This window comes from Podarcis liolepis, assembly GCF_965112155.1.
Source record: "Podarcis liolepis genome assembly, chromosome: 1".
NCBI classification, from domain to species: Eukaryota; Metazoa; Chordata; class Lepidosauria; order Squamata; family Lacertidae; genus Podarcis; species Podarcis liolepis.
Window position 1 is genome coordinate 109728247 of NC_139554.1, and position 20040 is coordinate 109748286.

A 20040-nucleotide genomic window follows, 5' to 3' on the forward strand; every position below is an offset into this window, starting at 1 on the left:
GTCTCCTGCTCTGCAGTCTGAGCTATCCCAGGTCCTATCATGAGCAGCAGCCTGCAGTCCTGTTTTATGGCTTTTTTGTAGAATTTAAGTATTTTGGAATAAGCTATTAAGGTTTTAAAAAAGGGAACATCTGTCAACATTATTACTTTTATTCACTTTGCTTATAAAGGAACGCAGCACAACTACATTAGTGTTGCTGATGCACTTACCCAATTTGCCGAATTACTTTTTGTTTACACAGGATTTTGTTAGGCAACTGTGTGGCATTATTTAATGACAGCACCATCTCAAATTAAATTACAGCTTGTGTTCACCTACAAATTACTACTTTGCTCAAAATGAAAGAGTTGAGGAAGACAAGAAAGGAAGCATTTTTAAAATTCACGGTTTTAGAGGGAGGAAGTAGCAAGTTGGCTTGTGAAGAGAAATATTTACTGGTGTGTGAGTCCCATCCCCCCTGTATTTCATAGACATTTCTTTCTATTCTACTACCACCTGGATTCCACCCTAAACAGCAGCCTCTCTGTTGATGCCGAGCTGGACAAGCATATTGGCAAGGCAACTACAGCAATGGCTCACCTCTCAAAAAGGATATGGGAGAATTTGATGCTAACATCCAATACCAAGATGAGCTATCAGGAGTGGCACCTCAATGCCTTCCACATGCAATCTATCAGGAACATACTTAGTCTATCATATGGCAGGGCAGAGTTTCAAACAAAGATGTGCTCTCCCGACATTCCCAGCATGTTTGCACTCCTATCTCAGCTACATCTATGCTGACTTGGTCATGTTCACAGAATCCCCAACAATGTGCTCTATGGGGAGCTGGCTTCAGGCACCAGGCCCATTGGCAGACCAGCTCTGCTTTACAAAGTTGTCTGTAAACATGACATGAAGGTTGCCAATATCAACCTCGCTATGTTCGAATTGCTTTCAGACAACCACAGTGCCTGGAGACAGACAGACAGGTCATGTATCCACAGCAGTGACCAGTGGAGGAATGACCACTGGGAGGAGCACAGAGAAGAAACGCCGTGGTGCATCTGTAGCAGCACGACCAGAAACATTCATCTGCTCCAGCTGCAACAAAACTTGTCTCTTCTGTATCAGTCTCTACAGCCACAAGAGGCACTGCAACTTTCAATAGTTTGACTTCATCAGCAAAGGTGCAATCCTCCATTTACTCCCGAGATAGAAAGATGCCAACACATTTATGTTGTGGCCCATCCAATACCTTCTCACTAGACCAGGGTTTCCCAAACTTGGGTCTCGAGATGTTGTTGGACTACAGCTCCCATCATCCTAGCTAGCAGGAGTAGTTGGCAAGGATGATGGGTGTTGTAGCCCAAAAACAGCTGAAGACCCAAGTTTGGGAAACCCTGCACTAGACTATCTCCACCCCCCATAAGTGCAGATATGTCCATGTCAAGGCATCACATTATATATTTTATTTCCCTACCCCTTGAATGTCGTGGGCTGGAGAAAACATATTCTGATGTTGTACAGCATGGGAAACACGCATTGCATAAGATGGAGTGTTGCTGCATATCGTGAATGATTGAGACAAATGGGGTGAGCTCCCATTGCTCTGTCCCAGCTCCTGCCAACCTAGCATGCCAGTGCAAGTAGATAAATAGGTATCGCTGTGGCGGGAAGGTAAACGGCATTTTTGTGCGTTCTGGCTTCCATCACACTGTTCCGTTGCACCAGAAGCAGTTTAGTCATGCTGGCCACTTGACCTGGAAAATTGTCTGTGGACAAACGCCAGCTCCCTCGGCCTAAAGTGAGATGAGTGTCACACCCCATAGTCACCTTTGACTGTACTTAGCCATCCAGGGGTCCCCCCCCCCATTTTTTTTTACTACAGTTGGAGGGAACTTTTGATCCTCCAGATGTTGCTGAACTCAGCTCCCATCAGCTTCAGGAAGCATGGCCAATAGCCAGGGATGACAGTTGTGGAAACAAGGGTTCCGCGCTCCCACTCCACCACAATGCTAAGAGGTACCATAACCATAGCACATTTCTCTGGCAGCTCAGAGCACAGCCGTGGCAGGAGAGATAGCAGGAATATCTAGCACAAAAATTGCTTTCCAAGGCAGCACAGCAACTGCAACATCCAATGAAGAAAAGGCGGCAACAGAGTTAATTAAAAATAAAAGCAAAGCCATACTGAGCTAGGAAATATCATAAACTGAAACTGGTTTGGAGTGAGAATAAAAAGGTGTGGGAGGCAATTAACTTAGAAATACCTCAATTTCAGAGGAATAATTTGTTACAATGTCTTATTGTTGGAGCGGGTTAATTTAAAAATGGCAGAGGCTTGACTAATCCACGTCTTCATTTGAGGACCGGGGGGGGGGGGTTGTTGGAAAGAGATAAGTTGACATCAGTGAGGATTGTTTTCAAATCTGTTTGGCTGTAGCAACAGTAATAAATATTTACAGGTGGCCTACTTTTGGGTTTGCAAAGTATACCTTCACAGACCTAGATTTGTCAAGATTCATGCAAAACACACATAATTTCACACAGGGTTGCTGGAAGTCACGCTATTCAAATAAGATGTGTAAATCTGCTAAGTGATATTTATCTTTTCCGATTGCTCTTTGTCTTGAGTGTGGTGAGGTTTTTCTGGATGGAAAAGCAATCTGTAAAAAGGGAAGAGCACTTCTAAATTCCGTAGTAGGACAGCTTGCCAGCAACCACTTAAAATTGGAGTGATCAAACAGAAAGATGAAAACATCCTCCCAACCCTAACTCACCAGTGGATAATGCCACAATGTGTAAACACATCCTAATGCAACAGACACCACTTCACTTTTTTTAAATAGAAAGTGACCCAGTTACTGAAGGAGAAAGACCTTGGATTTAAAAAGCAGACAACCAGTCATGTTTTTGCTTATGAATCCTCTTCACAGAAGTTGTTTTAGGGTATATGCTTTTGAGGGAAGCATGAGAGGCGGACGCATGCCAAATTTTAGTCACACAGGGTGCCAGTGAAAATTGAGAGACAAAGTCCACCACTGCTCTTTATACCACTTACATTTGTGTTGTCAGTTTGAATATTTGGTCAGTTTCAGCACTGGTTGTTTGGTGAGTGTGCCCAGTTCCACTCTCAAATTGTATAGGTGCCTGGTGGGGAGAAACATACATTTGCCTTTGAGAGAGCTTTCTGAACTTCTCACTCATTCTGCTAACGCTGAACTATTCCAAATACACCATGGTTATGATACCTTGGTAGAATATTTGTTATTCCCCCACCCCATCCTTCTTTTTAAAACCTCTTTAAACAGTAAATCATGCAGTTGTCAAGATTAAAAAATAAATTATTTATTTTTGTGGTTGTTTTGGATTGCAAGCAAGGGCACTGTGCCCCCTTTTCACTCTGCATAGCTATTTAATGTTAATACAAAACATTAAAGGGATGAATTTTAAACAATTAAAATAATTTCTACCTGCTGCAGCACTAGTGACATTTTCCAAAGAGCAAAACTTCAATAAATAAAATAAATGTGGAATAAATCTGCATGGAATGTGGCACTGGAGAAATAGCATCTGCCTCTGTATGAGAAGAATGAAAAAAGGACTAGGCTGGAAGAGTAAACAGCATTTGCACAGAGGTGAAAAATATGAGAGAGAGAGAGAGAGAGAGAGAGAGAGAGAGAGAGAGAGAGAGAGAAAATATCATGCATATGCACTTATTTACTTATTTTTAAAAATATGTTATATCCCCTTTCAAGGCAATTTACAAATAACACATGTAAAACAAAAACATTGTAAAATACAGTTAACTGAGCATCAGCATTAATGTTCTACATCAACACAACCCAAAAAATACAAGCAGCAGTTGAAACTACAGCTTTTTAAAAGATGTAAATCAGCAGACTTTATTCAAGTAAAAGTGGACAGAAGTCTCCAGATCTTTAAGGCCAATTTAAAAGTAGTCAGGGAGTGGGCCTGACAGACTTTCCCATGGGAGGGCATTGCATAAGGATGGAGCCAGGGAGAGGGGAGGACAAGTCTGGAGTTTAGTGGCAAGCCATAGCTCAGTTGGTAGAGCATGAGACTCTTAATCTCAGGGTTGTGTGTTTGAAACCCACGTTGGGCAAAAGAGTTGGTTCCTTCCAACTCTACAATTCTGTGATTCTAAGCTTTTGAATAGGGGCTTTGTGGCTGATTTTAGGATGCAGGCAGGCTGATGCAAAGGTGTGTGTTTGTGTGGAGAGAGACAGAAGGGAAAACAAAATTATGCTAGGTAAACATCTCAGAAGAGATAAATGTAAAAGACATAGGAGACTGTGGATTCAAAAAGTGTTGATTCAAAGTGTTGAAGTTGAATGACAAAGTTACCTCAGAGGATTGCGGGTAGGAGGAAGAAAAAATAAAAACTAGAAAATAAAAAAGAAGCGATGTGAGGGAATATCAGTAAAGTGTGTCTGAGGAACTAAGACGAATTTTCAGCAGAAAATCTGAATGTGCAAATTGCCACACTTTGATTTTACCGTCAACATTAGGGCTGATCCAAAATTGCTCACTGTTACCCACAAACATTTGCAGCACTGCCGACAACCACCCTTCTGCTTCCTTTCCATTGTGTGTGTTGCTGTTTGAAGGCAGGGGTTGCCTATCCTTAGAGAGATGTTGTGAAAAGGGGAAATTAAAGCACTGCAGCTCTAGTGACATCCCTAGTGCCTTCCCTGCATTCATATATCTGAAATGTTGGCTGCATGGAGGTTCTTTCGAGACAACATTCCTTGCAATCCTGGAATATTGTGTCAGTTGCACTTTGAGGAACCTGTAGCTCAGTGACAGAGTCCATACCTTAAATACAGAAAGTTCTAGGTTCCTTCTAAGGCAACATCTCCTTTTAAGAAGAACTTGGATTGTAGGGCTGTGGAAGATTTCTACCAGACAGAGCTTGGGAAGTTGCTCCCATCAGCTTCGGCTATCTTGGTTTTAAATAGATGGAGGGATAATCTGACTGCATGCAAGGCAGCTTCAGATGTTCAGTTGAATCAATGTTTCATCCTTATGCACAGATGCCACCTCTTTCCTGCATTCAGCTGCTGCTACCCTGGAGGATGGCATCTTCTGGAGCTTCGAACATTGCATAGAATCAGAGGTGAGGTCCATTGCCCATTGAAGGAACATGAAATAGCATCATTAATCTCCTGGAGCTATAATCTATGAAGCTCGGTCCCAGACACATCTGTGTCCTCGCAGAGACAAGCAATTGTTAATGAATGTGTTGCCTCTTTGAGTAAGAGCTGAATACCCTTGTGGGTACAGGTACCAGATGGTGGCAAGGCTGTTCCAAAAATACTGGAACTTGTCCCAAACGCTTCACAGCAATTTATTTATTTTTAAAAATAAATAAAGAATAATAACCAAACAAACTCTGGGAATCCAAATTTGGCATAAGAATAACCCAGCTGTATGACTCTTCCTCCAGCCTAACATTGAGTTAGGTTTCAAGGCACAAAAACATGGACCGGGATCCCACACGGTTAGGGGGGGGGACCCATGTTCTCATTAATAAATGGAACCTGCAGCCATAAATCTGTGTTTTTACATTGCACGTAGAGCCATTGTGCAATCTGGGGAAGCTGTTCAACGTACTCATCTTCCCATGACTGGCCGTCTTTTTATTTATTCCTTATAGCAAAATGCCTATAATGAAACCTCTAAGCGGTTTACAAGAAATATTAAAGTTATCATTAGATATAGTTAAAAGCCTGCCTCCAAAGTCCCCAGTCTCACAGCCCAGCTCTGCTCATGGATGAGAAACCAATTTCCACACTGAGGGCCATATTTCCTTATGGGCAACTTTCCAGGTGCCTTTTGCCAGTGAGGGGCAGGGCCAAAGGCAAAAGTAGGGAGAGCAATATTTAAAGGATATGTTTGTACAGTAGAGTAGTAGTTTCTGCAAGCACACTGCCCTCTATTTTCTATCCAGGCAAGCAGACACTATCAAAGTTCAAGGACACGTTTCAAGCAGACTGGAAAGCAGGGACCATGAGGGATAAGTCCTAGGGACAAGTGGTGGTGGTGCAGAGGGGTCAGTCCTGAAGGCCTTCATTTGGCCCCAAGGCCCGGGGTTCCCCATCCTGCATCTGGCTCCATACCCACTTGCCTTCTAAAATATGTGGCAAGCAGCCTAACCACTTTCTGTGGGGCTTTGTTGTGAGACAAACTTGTCCGCAAGGCAGACTATCTCTGTCTCCTCCAGCAAATGAGCGCTCGGCAAGGTAAATAAGAGTTGTAACAGCTAGCTTTTGTGGCTCAGACAGAATCATAGAGACCTTGAAATACTTCACAGCTTCCCAGAGACTATTTTAGCTGCAAATGACAAAGGCGCTGATGATTGCGCTACTGTAATTTTCAGTTAATGAGAACTCCTGAGATTTCTAACATGAACTGTGAATGTACAAATAATTTCTTTTTTTTTCCAGGACTCTTGCCATGAAGTACCGTTTAATTAGGTCACAACTGGAAGTATTAGCTCATACATCAGCCAGAGACATAATTGTTCCCATTTAATGAAATATTTTTTTATAGCAAGAACTAAAATCTCTTAAGTGCCTTCAGTTCACCTTACCTTAAAACAAGTGTGATAAAAAAGAAACATTGAATCAATTTTTAGATGGCTTAACTTGACCATTGTGACTTACAGCTTTTTTATTTTTAAGTGTCTTTCAGGTCAAAGGTTGTGCCTTAGGCTTACTCTAGACTTGGCAGTCTGAACAGTACAGCGAAGTAAAATACAATGATGGCTCAATTTTTTAAATTGCTGGGTACATCTACTGGCAGGAAAGATTGTCCCATACTGTGAGTAGGAAATGCCGCTAATGCCTAAATGAAAGTTTACTGAATATCACAGCGATAGAATTAGTTTGCCTTCAAAGTGGCCACGTTTTCATTTTATCAGTTGTGGTTCTGCTTTCCAGCAAGTAACACACAGTATTTAGCTTATTTGTTTGTGGCAATGACAGCTCTCCCGAACATGGCTCTCTACAGATGTTTTGGTCTTTATAGGGCCAACAGAAGTCCAGCAGACACTAGGTTGTAAAAACGTTGATCTGTGAAGTCACCCTCATGGTGTGTTTCACATCTTCTCTGTGTTTAACATCCAAAGCAGGATAAGATGCACAGGCAACTAGATAAAATGGGAAGACCAGGGGTGATGACAGCCATTACTGTTTGCCAAGACACAAAACTGTAAGCCAACGGCACAAACATAATACAAAACTTTGGCGCCTGTTTGGAGTCAACCGGACAAGGTTGGGTTTTTTGGTTCATGGCACAAAACAGCACAGAACTGGCAGTAAGCTTTGGCATCAGTTTGGGGGGATCCAGAATTTTGGGGTTGCATGTTAATGAAGCTGTGGAAACAGTCACCCGGTGTGGGAATGAGCTACAGTGGTACCTCTGTTTGTGAATGGGATCCGTTCTGGAGGCCCATTTGCAACCTGAAAAGAACACAACCCGCACGCGCGGGTCGCGATTCGTCACTTCTGCGCATGCATGTGACGTCATTTTGTGCGTATGCATGGGTGGCGAAACCCAGAAGTAACACTTTATGGTACTTCTGAGTCGCGGCAGGACGCTACCCGAAAACGCGCAACCTGAAGCAAACGTAACATGAGGTATGACTGTATATGCCCTGGTGCTCCCTCCTTGCACACTTTGCTCTATGGGGAACATTGCCATCACACTGTGCATCTCAAGGCCCCACTAGCCTTTGAAAGAAGAGTGTTGAGACTTGAAACAGAATGGTGGCACCTCATGTAGTAAATACTTACATGATTCATTTTGCTTGTTGTTTAGTCGTCTTAGTCGTGTTCAACTCTCCGTGACCCTGTGAACCACAGCATGCCTTGGAAACTCTCACTTTCTTCTCAAAGCGTCTCCTTTTTTATGTCCATGGAGTTTTCTTGGCAAAATATTGAAGTGGTTTGCCAGTTCCTTCTCCAGGTGGATCACATTTAGTTTAAACTTTTGGCTATGACCTGTCCGTCACAGCATAGCTCACGGCTATGCAATTCTTGTTTGGGGAGGAGGGAAGAGCTGTTGGCTTGGTGGGCCCAGGAGCACATGCCAGGCTTTCCCATTACTAGTTATGGAAGAGGATGGTCAGCCATAGCCTGCCATTGAAACCTTGCTGGAGTGTGTGGCTTGGTGTTGGGGTCACTTGGCCTGTTTGTTTATGCTTTCATTAGTAATAAGTTTCACCTACGACTGTGCATGTTGCTCAGAAGAGTCAGGGAAAGAAGCTGCAATGTTTAGCGACACTCTTGGTACATTATATGGTGTTGCTTACAATTTATGCAAGTCACTTGCTGATAATTTAGAAAGCCTTTAGGTCATAAAGTTAAGGACTTAGCCCCGATTGATTTTTCCCCCTGGTGGGACAATACTTAAAATCTGATTTAATGGCCTTCAGTGACTTAGCTGGCTGGTTGGCATTTTCTTTGCAGCCCACAAGATTTTAACTTCTCCTCTGTCGCTACAAAGATAATTTTCCTTATAATGTATCTTGTACTGAATGGGTTCTCTGGGTGATTTATGAGCACCCCGGTGTGAAACTCATATTCTGTAGAGATGGTTCAACAAAGTAGTGTGTTAGCACTGCCTGAATTAAGAAAGCCCACTACAGAGAAGCAGGAGTGGGGGGAGATGGAAGAGATGAAGACGATAGGTTGACAGTTCAGTGTTTGTGGCTTGGTCATGCTGGGGGTTCGATGCAGTGGACCCTCCTCTGCTGGAAGGGGTGTGCAGATGCCGGAAAGTCAACAAGATATGCAGGGATAGTCAGCATGGTGCCCTCCATAACCTGGTGGATTGCAGCTCCCTTCAGTCACTGAAAGCACAGCCATAGCACAGATGATGAGAGCTGCAGGCCAACGATATTGGGAGGGCAACGTGTGGCTACCCTTCCCTTAGGGAAGAGGTGAGACCTATTGCTTCCCTACTTGCAGAGGTTTCATCTGCCCTCACCAATTGCTCCCATTGACTTTTATTAGACAATGTAAATCAAAAAGACTTTTAAAAAGCAGATTTAGGCCCTTCTGTCCAGCTTAGTAAGAATGGGAGACACGTTTTGCTGTCACCTCAATGACACTGGGAGTCACCTTATCCTGCCTGAATTGGTGGGATCCTTTCACATCTATGGAAGAAATGAAAGACAGGCGATGGTTGATTTACAAGTGTCCTGTTGATGCGTGATTGCGCGTACGCATACAGTGCCAAACCCAGAAGTGACCCCCAAATGTCACTAAAACATCACTAAAAGGGTGGAACGGGGGTGGGGTGGAGCAGAATGCGTTACGCAGGCCCCACCAATGTACATGGGGGTCCGCAATTAACCCCTGTACATCAGAGAGTTTCACACTGATGGGGGGGGATGCAACCCTGGGAAATTTGGGATAGATAATACAGTGGTACCTCGGGTTACATACGCTTCAGGTTACAGACTCCGCTAACCCAGAAATAGTGCTTCAGGTTAAGAACTTTGCTTCAGGATGAGAACAGAAATTGTGCTCCGGCGGCGCGGCAGCAGCAGGAGGCCCCATTAGCTAAAGTGGTGCATCAGGTTAAGAACAGTTTCAGGTTAAGAACGGACCTCTGGAACGAATTAAGTTCTTAATCCGAGGTATAGGATATCTATGTAAAACATAATATACATTTTGAAGATCTGATGCAGATACTGGCTTATACTCTGAAACAGAAGGAATCCTTGAATAAGCGACCCCAATTCATAAGTGCGTTTCCAGCTGGGGTGTGGGGGGGGGGGAATCACTTAAGAACCCACTTCAGCACTTCAAATAGTGTGTCATTGAGGTTCAGTGGTTCAGACGGTTGTTTCAATGTGTTTTAGATTCAAAGCAGAGCCTCACTTCAGAAAATACAAATCTTTGTATATCTAACTGTAGTTGGGAAATCCACAAATTGCAGTAGTGTGTGTGTGAGAGAGAGGGGGGGGGGATGGGATTTGCATGGAATGTGCAGGCATTATAGACTTATCCGAAGTGATGAAACCTGCCAAATTTCAGGCAAATAAATGCAGGGTGTGTGTGTGTGTATGTGTGTGCGCGCATGCACACACACACACACACACACACACACACACCCCAGGCACATTTAAAGTTGATTTTGGGGGAGAGGATTGAGATTGTCCTCCAAAAATACACATCTACCTTGGGCAGGGACAGAACAAACCATGCCAGGCTCCTGCTTGATGGAGTGTATGACACTTTATTGAAATTTAAAAGTGTACACCAATACAGTGTTTGTACACAGGCCTGTGCAGTGGGGGTGGAGCCAGGTTCACTTGCCCCCCCCCCAGGTCTTGGAGGGTTAAGCCAGTCAGGGGACCCTGCCAGGGACTTGACGGAGTTACACTGTCATGCCAAGAATGCCCTGTGCCTCCCAGCCAACTGGGGACTTAATGAGTCAAATGGCCATGGGCGGAATGCCCACGCCTGTCTGTCTGCATGGCAAGGCTTCAATAGTAAAATCTGGACCTGCATTGCTATATACCAGTGTGTAACGTCAGATCAGATTAGGTGGGGGTGCTGCAATGGTGAGTCTCATGGACAGGGCTTCCGCTGCAGGCCTCAGACAAGCTTTGCACAGGCCTGCTTGTACATAGTATAGTGTATACACACACACACACACACACACACACACAGTCAGACAGATATTCTACTATAACTCACAGATACAGAACTCTGCAATGATTTAATGCCAAACTTTAATCAAATGCAACCAAGGCCAGAACAGGAATGAGATTGGGGTTGGGAAGAAGATAAGTGACTTAAAAGCAACCAACAGAAAGAGTAAAACTAACAGAACAACAACAAGGGTTTGGATTTTAGGAAAGAATTGATCTGGATTGCAATAAGATCATACATGTTCAACCACTACTGCCCGCAACTCCGCAACTCTGAAAGTTGCTGTGCCAAGTAGAGTCAATAGAAATGGAACAACTTCGGGCAAGTTACTTCCTCCCTAAAGCACTGTGATTGGAAAGCGCAGGAAAGGTTGTTTCTGGATCGGAAGCTTAAGCTATCACAAAACGTATCCACCCACCCTTTGCCCATCACCACCACCAGCAGTAGCCTTGTATTTCTCTTCAATATAATGGGGGATTTGCTTTGTGCAAATTGAAACTCAAAACAACCCTCTGAAGCAGATACAAAGCTCTGGGAGCAGGGCCATTCTCTTCAGACCATGTGGTAGACGTTGCAACTAGACTGCTGTAGCTGGTGGTGGGGAGCTAGAAGGCTCCATGATGTAGCACAAGCCTATGCATGCCTACTCAGAAGTAAGTTCCATGGAGTGCAGTGGAACTTACTCCCAGGTAAGTGTTTATAGGATTGCAGGAACAGGTCGTTGTGAAGCTAGACTAGCTCTCCTTGGCAACTGATATATTTTAAACACCTGGCACGCCAGAAGGTGTCATAGCTAGATGATCATCGCAGTGTTTTGTTCTTCGGTAACCACAATAGCACAATCTAATTGCGTGCCTTACTCTCGGGTACAACGAACAATGAACACTGCTGGATTAAGCGAAAAGCTCATCTAGTCTAGCATCCTGTTTTCGGAGTGACTGTACAAATAAAGTTGTGCATACAAATAGAACTGGAGAGACTAAGGTGAATGGCTTAACCTTCTTTCTGTCATCCATCTGTCTCGAGAGACGACGGGACATCAACGAGGTCAAGAGAGGGGTCTTGTTGTCTGGGCAGCCGAGGACCTCCATGGCTTAAGCAAAATAAGCCAAATTGACACTTCTGGGAATTAAGATCAGAACAGATAAACTGACATGAGTTTTTTGAATGTACTATATAGGCACAGTCTGTAGGTTGTATCTAACATTAGTCCTGCTCAGAGTAGACCCATTTAAATCCCTGGACATAGCTAAATGCCCGTCAAATTCAATGGGTCTGAGTATAACTTGGATACAGCCCTAGTTATAAATGTTTAGTGAAACCATGAGAACAGGCAGTCTAAAGAGTGGAATTCTTGTACCACAAGAGAAAGATTCAAGAGAAAAATAAGGCCTATGAGGTATGCTATGAATGCAGTGTTGGAGAAGAACAGTATTTATGCTTCACAAAGAACAGCAGCATAAATAATTTCATAAAGAACTCATAACCTCCCTACTTGTAGTGCCAAGGCAAGTTATTGAACAGAACTGAAAGTGTTTAGACCATCTTCATCTCGCACAGGAGAGCCCTGATGGAGAAATTGACTCAACACATAAACGTGCTAAATAACACCCAGGACTCGGACAAATCCATTGAAATATGGCATCCATTCATCCATCTCTGGAGAAATGTTTTCTCTTAACAAGGATGTTGATCTGAAATGGGTTCAGTTAAAGGAGGAGGAGTGGAGAGCAAGAATAGTTTTATCCTAGATTCTGGACTGTCTCTTTTTCCCTTTTCTTTTTTCTCCCACTATGCTGCACATAGTGAATTCTCCCCCAAGGCCCCTGTTTATTGTACATCTGAATCTTACAGTACAAATAAATTTGAATTGACTGGTGTATACGGGTTTGGTGCTAATGTTCTCCTTAGGGGACAGGCAGCATCGACCCCCCCAGACATCTGCTGCCAGCTGCCATGGTTATAAAAACTTGGAATCCTGTGTGCCTTGCAGATGGTGGAGAAAGATGTATGCTCTCTGCTCCCCACATGTAATGGCTGGGGATTGGGAGCTGCTTCAAATGCAATTTCTCTGGTGCAACTTTGCCGCAGCAGAAGCATGCTGTGTGTGAACTTGCTGGCTTTTCTGCACTTCCGGGTGCTGAATTAGGTGATACCTAATATAGTGTGTTGAAAATTACTCAAGGGGATCTATTGGCACTAATGTCTCCTCGGTGGAGTAGGAATAATAATTCCACTCAAAGAATAAACACCCTGTCTCCTGCTTTGCCGGTTAATGCATATCATCGGTGGAAGGCGAAAAAGATCACTACTAAGGGGGAAATAAGGCTCTGAATCTTGGCGTTCGTTTAACATGATCATATGCAATGTCAGCTTTTGAATGCGTCCCGATTTTTAGCACCATGTATTAATTTGGAGGGAGATTTTGGGAATGCCCTTTGGGAAATTTGCTAGTAAGAAGTCTGAGAGATTATTTTAATTTGTTCGTCGGTTGGTTAAATTAGTATTTGCATTTGTCTGTAACCTCGTTACAATAATTCATTTTTTTGAAATTCTTTCCAGAAAAGTAGACAAAACAGGAATAGTAAGGAAAATGACCCCCTCTTCCTCCCCCTGAAAGAGCACAGGTGCCAAAGTGATGCAGAGAAAGTCACTTCACTGATGGAATGAAGAGTTCTTTAGCAAAATGAGTTTTAAAAGAAATAAAAATGCAACATAGAATAATATAAAACAAAGACAGCAGGGATGGGGGACCCCTGGCTCCACAGCCAAATGTGGCCTTCTAGAACTTTCTGTCTGACCCTTGAGATTCTCCTAAGGCCACACCTGCTCTGTGACCCTTCCTTGTATTGAGCATTGGTTCTATTCCGCCTGGCCTTTAATTTGAATTCAGCCTGATCTTTTATTTCCCTTCTCTTCCCTCCTCCTCCTCTTTTATGAAGATCACCCGCTCTGAGACCCCACAGCTAATTCTCCCCTGGCCTCCTCACTGGCCCAAGTAGGACTAATTCAGCCAGCTAGCCCTGGTGACAATCTAATGTTTATTAGATGGATTTCCCCCAAATTGATTTCTGAACTTTGAATTTTATTGTTATTCATGTTTTTATACTGTATTTCATACAATTAAGTGTTTTAAATTTGTTGTTAGCTGCCCTGAGCCCGGTTTTCTGAACCAGGAAGGGTGGGGTATAAATAAAAAATTATTTATTTATTTATTTATTTATTTATTTATTTATCATCATCATCATTCTATTCTATTCTATTCTATTCTATTCTCTCTCTCTCTCTCTCTCTCTCTCTCTCTCTCTTTTTTTTGCTTGCCTGGATGAAGGATAAAATATGTAAGGGTGTGAGTAGAAACCAACCTACTTCGCAAAGGGAAAACGTACAATAATTGACCTGCCCAATTTTTCACCTGACCCTCCCCAGAATTGGCATGCGTCCCTCGAAAGGGATTGCGGCCCTTGAGCAATATACATATGCCACTGCAAAGCAAACAAGAGCAGCACAAGATGCTGAGCTACTCAAAAGTCATGGAATTGTAGAGCTGGAAAGGACCTCCGGGTCCATCTAATCCAACATTCTGCAATTCAGGAACCAGAGGATATAAAAGTCAGAGAAGGTCCTCTAGCGGTTGGGAGCCCATAAGATCTGAAGGGTGCTAGATTGGGGAAGGGCCCTCTACTTTCACATTATGGTGGGGGGGGGGAGCAATGCTGCTCAGTGCAAGAATGCGTAAATGTCTCTTTCACCTGTGGAGTAATGGAAAAGGTCTGGGCTAGGCTCTCCAGAGAGATGAACTGTGAGAACCAGAGGGTCTACTTCCAGGCTAGATTAAGAGGAGGATTTACCAGTTCAGCCGTGTGGTTTACAAGGTACACAAGGTTGAGGAAGATTATTGCTGTGTGTGAAACAAGCTGCATAATAGTACTCTCGCTGATTTGGAATGTCCGGAGTTAAAGATTTACTCAGAGCATCCCAAAGAAAGTCCAGACATAATCTGTAGTTACTATGGATGGATTGCATTTGAGGCTGTCCTATCACTCCATATCATTGCTTTTACAAGGCAACCAATTACACCCATGAGCTGATAAAAGCTCCTCTCACATTTAAAGCTCTTTCAAAGGTTGGAGTGCTTTCTGAATTTCAATAATCCTCCCTCCCTTTTCAGTTCTTCCAGACTGAGCTAAGGGCGTGGGGACAACTTATTCAGGGAAAGGATGCACTATAAAGTGGTAACTAATAAGTCGAATGAAAACAAATTCCTAAATTGTTTTCTTTCTTTCTCTTAAAAAATCCTCCCTCCCTTTCAGTCTTTAAATGATGTCATTTCCTGCAACAATTCTCTGTTTTGGGCCATCAACTCTCTCAGACAGTACAGATTAGTTCAGTGCTAAGCAGTGGGTGGGGAGGATTGAGAAGATTAGAGAACAGGAAAATTAAAAAGGAGGGAGGAGGAATGCTTACAATGAGCAGAGGCGAAAATAAAAAATAATGAAGTGCAGGTTCCCAAAAGCTGAGAACATTAATGAAATGCTGTATTTTTCTTCTTCCTTCCTTCCTTCCCACCAGGAGCACTCATCACCAGTCTAAGAGTGGAAACACATGCTCAGAAGTTTCACACTGGGCCACACCATGAGGCTGAACCTGTTCTTCCCACAGCTTAAATCCCAGAAGACTAGGGTGGGAATCAGAAGCATCCATGACCTTATTGAGGTGAGATCCAGCTTGCTATATGTACAGTACTGGTACAAACTGCCTTTTATTTCCCTTCCACTACACTCTAGAACAGCGGTTCTCAACCTGTGGGTCCCCAGATGTTGTTGGACTACAACTCCCATCATCCCTGAGCTCTGGCCTTGCTAGCTAGGGATGATGGGAGTTGTAGTTCAACAACATCTAGAACATAGGGTCAGCCTGTAGCTCCCACCGACCCTCCAAGTGCCCCTATTTTCCGGGGAGGACCCTGATTTAGAGAAGCCGTCCCAGTTTCTGATTTGATCCTGGAATGGCTCACTTTCCCCTAGGATGTCCCTATTTTCATTGGAGGAATCTTGGAGGGTATGGTAGGATGTCCCTATTGGAGAAATGTTGGAGGGTTTGGAGTTATCCAACCCCCAAGCTGTATAGGGAAGTTATATATATATATAAAAGTTGTATTATGTTTTTATATATGTTTGAAGCTACCCCAGAGTGGCTGGAGCAACCCAGTAAGATGTGTGGGTTATAAATAGTAAAATTATCTTTATGGAATGGGGTACCCCTATTTTCATCGGAGAAATGTTGGAAGGTATGCACCCATCATTCTATCATGGCAGAGGCTGATGGGAGCTGGAGTCCCACAGTATCGAGAGAGGGACAGGGACTGCCCTGGAATGATCCTCCTATCGCCCACCCATCCAGAAGTTCCTTTTGCTGCCCAGGATCCCTCTATGGGCTTCCTGGGAATGAAATCCTTTCACAGCTCAAGCCTCAAGTCTGAAGCAGCCCAAGATTATTTGGGAGGATTTAATTCTCTAGTTTTGTCACAGCTGCCCAAATGCCACCCAGCTGGCCGTCACTGTTGTCCTCTCTTAACACAAGACAGCCGGTGGTTGCTTTAGCAACAGCAAAGTGAAGGACATCAAGTATTTGCTAATTATTAAGGTTCTAAGTGTTTTCAAAAGGCCAGACTATGACTTTTAAAGGTAATAGCAAAAGACATGGGGGGGTGGGGGGAAGAATCAAATAAAAATTCATGGCACCAACCTTGAAGGGTCTCACCATGGGATGGTCAGTTCTGTAGAGAGAGGAGAGCCTTCCCCCCGTCCAAGAGCTCTAGTATGGGTCTAAACCATTGTCCCTTCATATACAGTGGTACCAAGATTACAGACACTTCAGGTTACAGACTCCGCTAACCCAGAAATAGTACCTCGGTTTAAGAACTTTGCTTCAGGATGAGAACAGAAATTGTGCGGCGGCAGCGGGAGGCCCCATTAGCTAAAGTGGTAACTCACGTTAAGAACAGTTTCAGGTTAAGAACGGACCTCCAGAACGAATTACGTTCTTAACCTGAGGTACCACTGTACCTTAAATTTTCCTAAACAATCTGTTTATTTGCACTTCTTTATACATTTTATTTGCACTGTCCGTTTTACATTTGCTCGGGGAGGGAGGATTTCTTGCTGTTGCTTTATTATCTCTTTGAGTGTCAAAGTGAAACTTCTCTGAAGCTCTGGTGGGATCCTCAACTTAGATCTCCTTTGCCAGGATGCCAGGATGTAAGGACCTTTCACAGCTGAGGCTCAGATCTCTCTGTTCTTCACTGTTCTATCCCACTATCAGACACCTGGATCTCACATCTTTCACCCCTTTCGCACACCCCTGGACTCCCAAATCTCGTCGCTCCCCTCCCCCACTTTTAGAACATTAGTTGTCTGAATGTCATCTCTCATGCAAGCGAACTTTCGTTGTGTCAGCCAGCCAGTCTGTGGTTTTATTGTTTTCCTTCCCTGGTAGTCAGCCTCTTTTGAGTGCTGGTTTTATTGAGGCAAGAAATCTTGGTGAGTCAGTGATTGTCCTATCATCCTAAAGTCCGAGCTGCTGACAATGAGCAGACACAGGCTTTTTTAGCTGCCCAGTATTTTAGGCTGGTGGTGGTAGGGATGCAGATTGCAAAATCTCTAAAATCCCACCAGTCATTTCAGATTGTGGTCTAAGCACAGGAATTACATGTTTCAACACCCCATCATAGGCCTATACAAGGGGGGGGGGGAGAGACACGTCTGGGAGGAGGGTCCTAATTTCCAGATTTCTATATGCAGTGAGGTTCTTTTTAAAAAAGAAAAGAAAAGAAGACTTGCAATCTGGCATGGTTATGACTCAGCAAGAGTCGCACCCTATAATCCTTCTCTGCATGTGTTTTCAGCTCTGTCCTCGATCCCAAATGGTGCTGAATAGAACATGAGACCTGCAGATTCAAATGGCTGCTGAATAATATTATCCAGAATTGGTTTAGCTGCCACTCACGTTCCCCATTAAAAAGCACAGACATCTCTATAGCCAGCAGAATGCAGCTCAGAATCATTGTTGCCCATTGCATGTCCTTAATTGCAGAGCAGCTTGCATATACAATCACCACATCTAATCAGAGATATGATGATAAAAGTCTCAGACATGGCGACCTTTTGGGGACGCTCTCTACAAAACGGAATAGGTAGGGGAGGTGTGTTAGATGTTTGTAACATCAAGAGTAATTTGCCTTCTCTTATTCTAACCTTGGGTGGGACGCGGGTGGCACTGTAGGTTAAACCACAGAGCCTAGGGCTTGCTGATCAGAAGGTCGGTGGTTCAAATCCCCACAACGGGGTGAGCCCCCGTTGCTCGGTCCCTGCTCCTGCCAACCTAGCAGTTCGAAAGCACGCCAAGTGCAAGTAAATAAGTAGGTACCGCTCCAGCGGGAAGGTAAACGGTGTTTCTGTGCACTGCTCTGGTCCGCCAGAAGCTGCTTGGTCATGCTGGCCACATGACCCGGAAGCTGTACGCCGGCTCCCTCGCCCAATAAAGCGAGATGAGCGTCGCAACCCCAGAGTCGGCCACAACTGAACCTAATGGTCAGGGGTCCCTTTACCTTTACCTTTTACTATTCTAACCTTACCCAGGGAATCAGTTTCTAATTCCTACATGGCACAGTACCCAAATCACCTAACTGCCTCCCCCAATTCTGTAGCTGGAATGATAGATGGATGGATAGCTATATGTATTACCAGAAAGAAAGAAAAACTAAAGAAGCGTTGCATTGTAAAATATGGAAATGGAGATGGGAGGCGATCTAATATCCTACACGTATCATCCATATTATATCGACCATCGTATTTTATACATAGATACGCACATTGTGATTCAGTGCCATCTTTTTTACGCTACTGATTCAGATATATACACTGATGGCAAAGGTAGTAGATGGAATTCATATGTCAACTATAAACCAAAGTAGCAAAAAGTGTTCCATACTATTCAACACAACATCAGTAAATCATTATTTTATATGAACACACACATTACCACTGACAGATTATTAAAAGGCATATCCAGGAACTTTACACCTTAGAAACCAAGCCCTTGCCAAAGCTATCTGAATGTTTTAGGCTGTTATTTATTTCATAATATCTTGATTTTCTTGAGAGGCTTTTAAACTTGCTGGCTTTCCCTCTTGCCCAGTCATTGGATTCTAATTTCCCTTTTAGGAGACTGCAAATGATAGAACAGGAATTGCTACTTGCAGATAATTAACAAGAGTTGGGCAAGTAATTTGCAGTGAATAATTCGGTACTTCTAATCACTTTGCTTGCAATTTATCTATGAATATCTTACTAACCATCCAAAAATTTATTTGTTATTCATTGAAATCATTCGGCATTCAATTAGGAGTGGCAGATACAATTGTGCTCGTGGCTTCCATTCTGCAAGATGACAAAAATCTACTCTGATGCTCTTAGTGGCTTTCTTAACATATGCTAGATATTTAACAATATTGAATAACACTTAGAAAGTGATCAAGCCATGTAAGGATCAGGCAATGGCTCGCTTAAGGCCACTTACTGAATTCATGGCTGAGGTGCAGCATAAACTGGGGGTTGCTTGGCTTACGACTCATACAGTGAATGACCGTTCTGCTGTATTCCAAAAGAAAGGCTATCAGACCGCGAGAGAGAAAACGGTTTCACTGTAGAAAATTCCATTGTCAAAGAGACTCGCTTACTCTTAGCCTATTTTAACTGAACAGTAGCTTGTCTCTTCACCACATCGAAAAGATCTCTGCTTTGGAGTTCTGCATTGGGTATTGACCTTAAAATACATTGAAGAACTGTTTTAGGGATTCTCACAACCCACTCAAAGCCAATTTCAGGGGGTGCAGGAGGAGGAGGAGAGGTTGTAAACCCTATCACACAGGCATAAGTCCTCGCACAGGGCTTCAACTGATGAGGCTTATTCGGCAAATCCCACCTTTTGCTTCTGAAAATACCTTCCAAAACCACATACTAGACAATTTATCTGGAAAGGTAAGTTTCCATGCAAACATAATATCCAGAAATGTTGCAGACGTTCATGACTTATTTTCTAAAAACGCCTGTTCTGATCTGGATAGCTCCAATATGTACACACATAAGTTTACCTTATCACAAGTAGCTCTGCATTCTTGGTTGGGCTTACAAAGACTTTTGAGAGTTTAGAAGTGACAGCAATTTGAAAAACGTTAAGTAAGAGCAGGAATTCATGTGCCTGGGTTAGAGCTTCAGGTAGGTAGCCATGTTGGTCTGACACAGGCAAAATAAATAAAAAAATTGTCCAGTAGCACCTTAGAGATCAACTCAGTTTGTTCTGGATA

The 20040-nt window shown here is 43.4% G+C and overlaps 1 protein-coding gene across 2 annotated transcripts in view; it reads left to right on the forward strand.

The window, feature by feature from the left end:
- The window catches only part of B3GALT1 (beta-1,3-galactosyltransferase 1), a 329544-nt gene that overhangs the window by 66175 nt on the left and 243329 nt on the right, over positions 1–20040 (forward strand). For both annotated transcript variants that reach the window (XM_083497242.1, XM_083497243.1), the window contains exon 2: positions 15246–15389. The gene's annotated coding sequence lies outside the window, so the exon portion shown is untranslated. The remainder of the gene's footprint in view (positions 1–15245; positions 15390–20040) is intronic.